This window comes from Silene latifolia, chromosome 2 (genome assembly GCF_048544455.1).
Source record: "Silene latifolia isolate original U9 population chromosome 2, ASM4854445v1, whole genome shotgun sequence".
NCBI classification, from domain to species: domain Eukaryota; kingdom Viridiplantae; phylum Streptophyta; class Magnoliopsida; order Caryophyllales; family Caryophyllaceae; genus Silene; species Silene latifolia.
This window is the reverse complement of record NC_133527.1, coordinates 111508478-111515136: the sequence shown is the minus strand read 5'-3', so window position 1 is coordinate 111515136 and position 6659 is coordinate 111508478.

Below are 6659 nucleotides of genomic sequence, written 5' to 3'. Positions count from 1 at the left end.
GATGATTATTATTATTATTATGATTATGATTATTATTATTATTATTATGATTATTATTATTATTATGATTATGATTATTATTATTATTATTATTATTATTATTATTATTATTATTATTATTATTATTTTATTAAAAAAAAGGATGCGCGTAGTTGTCGTAGATAGAAAAATAAAAGTTTACATGAAATTGGTGGGGAGCCGATACCGAGAGACAATCTGGGCCCGCACCCCCTTAGCCACAACAATGCTAAGTCTAGTAAAAATATAAGCGGCCAGCCGAGCCCCCGCATCCTGAGATACTGAGAATTTCTGGATCCGCTTGAGTAAGGCAACAACATCCGTACCCAGCTCTACAAGCGAAGAGAAAGAGAAGGGAAGGAAACCATAACCAGCTGCCGCGCATCAATCCCCATACTTAGCACACTTACGCTGAGCAGCATCAGCGACAACCCGCCCGGTCACAAAATCGGTCAGCCCCATATTATTATTATTATTATTATTATTATTATTATTATTATTATTATTATTATTATTATTATTATTATTATTATTATTATTATTATTATTATTATTATTATTATTTTTTTTTTTTTTTTATAAAATAAACTTTCATTATAATAAAAATAAAAGGTTTACATGAAATTGGTGGGGAGCCGAGAGACAATCCGGGCTCCCACACCCTTAGCAATAGTAAAGCTAATACGAGTAAAAATGTAAGCGGCTACTCCGAGCCCAAACATCCGAGATGCCGAGAATTTCGGATCCGCTTGAGCAAGGCAACAAGATCCGAACTCAACTCCCAAGTGAAGAGAAAGAGAAAGGTAGGAAACCATAACCCGCTACCGCGCACAAATCCCCATACTTAGCACACTTTCGCCGAGCAAAGATCGGCGACAACCCGGCCCTAAGACACAAAATCCGCTAACCCGATCCCCGAGTCAAAGGTGAAGAACCTGTCGGTCGACGCACACATCACGCCCCCGTCCCAAGAATAAAGCAATAAATCCGCAGGACGAAGAGAGCCACCATGCCCATCAACCAAACCGATATCAACCTCCTTCCCGCAGAAATTCCGGATCTATAGCAGATGTCGAAGAGAGTGTCCGGACAAGGTTATGCCGATGTTTAACGCCCACAAGTACAAAGACAAGAAACAGCGTGGTCCCCAAAAACATCCCCAAAGCAAAAACCCGAGAGCAAGCGGGACGGGGCCTAGATACCGAGAATAACGGAACACCTGGCGATACCCCAAAGACACTACGGTAAGTCCTCCCGTTCATAGTCCGCCCCAACCCCGAGATAGGAACCGCACGTAACCAATCGGAGGAGTGAGAACCTGCCGAGGCGCCATAGAGCGATCGGCGAGGTGTCAAAGAAAAACAGGACTACGAGGCAAGAGCAACCGTCGTGAAATAAATATCGCCAATTTCTTCATAAGTTTGGGGGCGACAATTTCACTAGGGTGACCTAAAATATCGAGAACCCGTAGTCGCAGTAAACACATGTGCGGCATCATCAAAAGCGGGGGCAGCAGCTACAACACGAGAAGGGCCGAGGAGCTTAGCCGCAAACCGCAGACGCAAGCGGGACGCAATAAAAGCATAGAACAAAACATCTCCGGCCGCATAAACACCAAGGCCACCCAGATGAAAAGGGAATGTAGCAAGGCGCCACTGCCAATCCCCAAAACCCGGCCCTGATGCGGTGACAATACGTTCCAAGCTAGAACGCAGAGCGGCATCAAAAGGAAGATGAACAGACCCAAAAACACTAGGGGAGCAAGTGCGAAGAGAGAAGTAGAGCTTAGATATACCAGTACAAGCTCGAAGAAGAAGCAACTCACACTGCGGGTCCTCAATCCTCGCAACCAAATCCATCAGCTCAATGGTCTTGGTTACTCTCGTCGCCACAATCTCACTGCTAAAACCAGGACAAATCTTGTGGTCCTCCCAAAATCGTAACACCGCGCAATGGCCGAGAAATAGAAGTAGGGAAAACCCCGGAAGCGGCTCCGTGGATCCTCAATGGCCAAAAGACCTCCGTCTTGGAGACATTTAGGTGTAAACCAAAACGAGGGCCATCCAACCTAATCAAGTCCAACACCTTCCCCACCTCCAAAGTATCGCCCACAATGGTGCCATCATCTAAGTACCATGCCTGCAAAGTGAGGTCAAAAGTGTCCCGGATCTTGCAAACCAAAGGATGCAAAACCAACGCGAAAAGCAAAGGCCCCAATGGATCACCCTGCTGAACACCCTGACAAGACCATAAGCAGTGCTCCCCATAAAAAAGGCGGGCCGGGCTGGAATAACAAAACTCCACCCAACGGGAGAGAGCCGGGCACCGACGGCGGACCTCCTGAAGCATGGTCGAACGGTCAACAAGGTTGAACGCATTGCGAAATCAACCAAAGCAACATAGAAAGCCCCACTGTTCCCCCGAGCCTCAATGAGCGGTTCAAGGCATGCAAGATAGCCTCTCCTCCACCGGACACACCCACCCCGAACTGAAGCCCATCAAAATAAGAAGATAAGGACGGGCCAACCATAGAAGCACCAACCTTAGAGACAAGCCGTCTCCAGACCGTACCGACAAAGAATAGACGAACTCCACCACCCGGTTTAACGAGTGGTGTGAGAGGGCGCGGCAATGTACTCACCAGGAGGAAGAGGGCACCGACCCTCAAGAAAAAGATTAACCACCCTAGTAATAGAAGTGATCAAATCATCGGAGATAGCCACAGCAGCGCCACTCAAACAGTCCATAAGGTGCTGGGCACGAAAACCATCCCTCCCACAAGAAGTACCACGAGGGAAGCTCCGAATCATATCCAAGACCACCGCGGAAGAGGCAACTAGAGGATGATGATCCCCAGACAGAGGAGGCAATGAAGGAGGTGGGGCGACAGGATGCTTCTCACGCAGGGCCACGAGAGTGGCATCGGAGTAGGGGGCGACCCCAGAGGAAGAAAGCACTCGTACAGCAGCAGTATAATGGCCATCTGATATTTTCCGCCGGCATTGGCGGAGGTTAAGGTCACTCAAATCGAGATCCTCATCCACACAAAAAGAAGAAGGACCCTCATCAAAGCACTCCTGTAACAACTGCAAACCCCCCCCAGGTGTCCCCCAAGCAAGAATAGCCCGGCAATACTCTCCTCCCGATCGACGCCGAATAGCGGACCGACACTCATGATTACTCCGAGGAGCGAAAGTCCTGAGCAAACAAAGAGGTAAAGCAAGCAAACGAACCCAGCGGGAGAGATCACTAGGGGCATCAAACACCGCATCCAAGGCCCCTTTCAAAGCCCGAGCAAACCCAAGACGACACTTAGGAGGAATAGATTTCACCGTGCGAAGGCCCAAAGACAGCAAACGACCCAACGAAGATATAGACCACTGAACGAGCTCCACACTATCATCAGAAGAAACCGAAGTAGAAGGAGCCGAAGGTCGCGGAATACCATGAATATGGAAGGAGTAAATGCCATCAACACACTCCGGATGCTCCACAATATCACCCCGATTATGCCGACATCTAGCACCAAGAGTATGGACCATAAAACACACCCCACACAACCAGAACCCCATCCGTCTCAAAGAACTCTCGGCGTTGGAATAGACAGTCAAACTATCGAAAAGAGTCCGCGCGTAAGGTCCAACGCCCCGTCATGACAATGTCGGTCCTGCAAATGTTTCTTCCAAGCTGCCTTTGTAAGGCCCTTACCGAAACCATCCCGACACCCATGAAGACTCGAAAAAGGACAATGGTACCTAACTAGCTCAGGCATGAAAGGACAACAACCCAACACCCTTCCTTGCGTACCACGGCGTCGAAAAGTCGACCAAAGTCAGCGCCGGCAGAACAGTGGCAGCAGACAACCGGAGGTAAAAAAAAAAGAAAGAGAAACGGGGACGGAAAAAAAAAGATAATCACCGTGAGAAAACAACAAATACTTACCGTCAACCTCACACAACAACAGCCACCGTACAAACAACCAAAAAGCACCACCCCCGACGGTAAAAGGCGACCGGACTGGTGATTGGTAAACGACGGCAGCAAGGCGACAGGAAACACGATGCCCTAGTACCCCAGAAACGTGATACAGGCGACAACCTTGAAACCCTAAAACGCCACCGCCCTAAACTGCACCATCAACGGAGAGAAGGGACGGACCTGATGTGGAGATTATGGTAGCCGGCACAGCAGAAAAGGCCGACCACCTGAAGCAGCCGCAACCCTAAAACCGTAATGTCGCAACAACCCTAAACGCTCCAAAAACAGTCCCAGCCGTGGTAAACGACGTGGAACAGGGACACCAGCGACGTGAGGTCGTCGGCGTGGAGCAGAACCGGCGGTGACGTGAGGTTACCGTCCGTTGAGATGTTGAGCGCAGGTTGATCGCCTCTCCCTCTCCTCTCTCTATTATTATTATTATTATTATTATTATTATTATTATTATTATTATTATTATTATTATTATTATTATTATTATTATTATTATTATTATTATTATTATTATTATTATTATTATTATTATTATTATTATTATTATTATTATTACTACTACTACTACTATTATTACTATTATTATTACTACTATTATTACTACTACTATTATTACCACTATTATTACTATTATTATTATTATTATTACTATTACTATTATTACTACTACTATTATTACTACTATTATTATTATTATTACTATTTTTTTTTTATTTAAAAAAAGGATGCCGCGCAGCTGTCATAGATAGAAAAATAAAAGTTTACATGAAATTGGTGGGAAGCCGAGAGATAATCTTGGCCCCTACCCCCTTAGCAACAGCAAAGGTAAGTCTAGTAAAAATATAAGCGGCCAGCCGAACCCCCGCATCCTGAGATACCGAGAATTTCTGGATCCGCTTGAGTAAGGCAACAGCATCCGAACCCAGCTCTCCAAGCGAAGCGAAAGAGAAGGGAAGGAAACCATAACCAGCTGCCGCGCATAAATCCTCATACTTAACACACTTACGCTGAGCAGCATCAGCCTTCAGCGACAACCCGCCCGTCACAAAATCGGTCATCCTTATATTATTATTATTATTATTATTATTATTATTATTATTATTATTATTATTATTATTATTATTATTATTATTATTATTATTATTATTATTATTAATATTATTATTATTAATATTATTATTATTATTATTATTATTATCATTATTATTATTATTATTATCATTATTATTATTATTATTGTTATTATTATTATTATTATTATTATTATTATTATTATTACTATTATTATTATTTTATTAAAAAAAAGGATGCGCGCAGCTGTCATAGATATAAAAATAAAAGTTTACATAAAATTGGTGGGGAGCCGAGACCGAGAGACAATATGGGCCCGCACCCCTTTAGCAACAGCAAAGCTAAGTCTAGTAAAAATATAAGCGGCCAGCCAGGCCCCCGCATCCTGAGATACCGAGAATTTCTGGATCCGCTTGAGCAAGGCAACAACATCCGAACCCAGCTCCCCAAGCGAAGAGAAAGAGAAGGGAAGGAAACCATAACTAGCTGCCGCACATAAATCCCCATACTTAGCACACTTACAGTGAGCAGCATCAGCGACAACCCGCCCGGTCACAAAATCGGTCATCCCCATATTATTATTATTATTATTATTATTATTATTATTATTATTATTATTATTATTATTATTATTATTATTATTATTATTATTATTATTATTATTCTTATTATTATTATTATTTTTAATATTTTTATTACAACAACTACTACTACTACTACTACTACTACTACTATTATTATTATTATTATTTTATCAAAAAAAAGGATGCGCGCAGCTGTCGTAAAAAGAAAAATAAAAGTTTACATGAAATTGGTGGGGAGCCGAGACCGAGAGACAATCTGGGCCCGTACCCCCTTAGCAACAGCAAAGCTAAGTCTAGTAAAAATATAAACGGTCAGCCGAGCCCCCGCATCCTGAGATACCGAGAATTTATGGATCCGCTTAAGCAAGGCAACATCATCCGAACCCAACTCTCCAAGCGAAGAGAAAGAGAAGGGAAGGAAACCATAACTAGCTGCCGCGCATAAATCCCCATACTTAGCACACTTACGCTGAGCATCATCAGCGACAACCCGCCCGGTCACAAAATCGGTCATCCCCATATTATTATTATTATTATTATTATTATTATTATTATTATTATTATTATTATTATTATTATTATTATTATTTTTATTATTATTATTATTATTATTATTATTATTAATATTATTATTATTAATATTATTATTATTATTATTATTATTATTATTATTATTATTATTATTAATATTATTATTATTATTAATATTATTATTATTATTATTATTATTATTATTATTATTATCATTATTATTATTATTATTATCATTATTATTATTATTATTATTATTATTATTATTACTATTATTATTATTTTATTAAAAAAAAGGATGCGCGCAGCTGTCATAGATATAAAAATAAAAGTTTACATGAAATTGGTGGGGAGCCGAGACCGAGAGACAATATGGGCCCGCACCCCTTTAGCAACAGCAAAGCTAAGTCTAGTAAAAATATAAGCGGCCAGCCAGCCCCCGCATCCCGAGATACCGAGAATTTC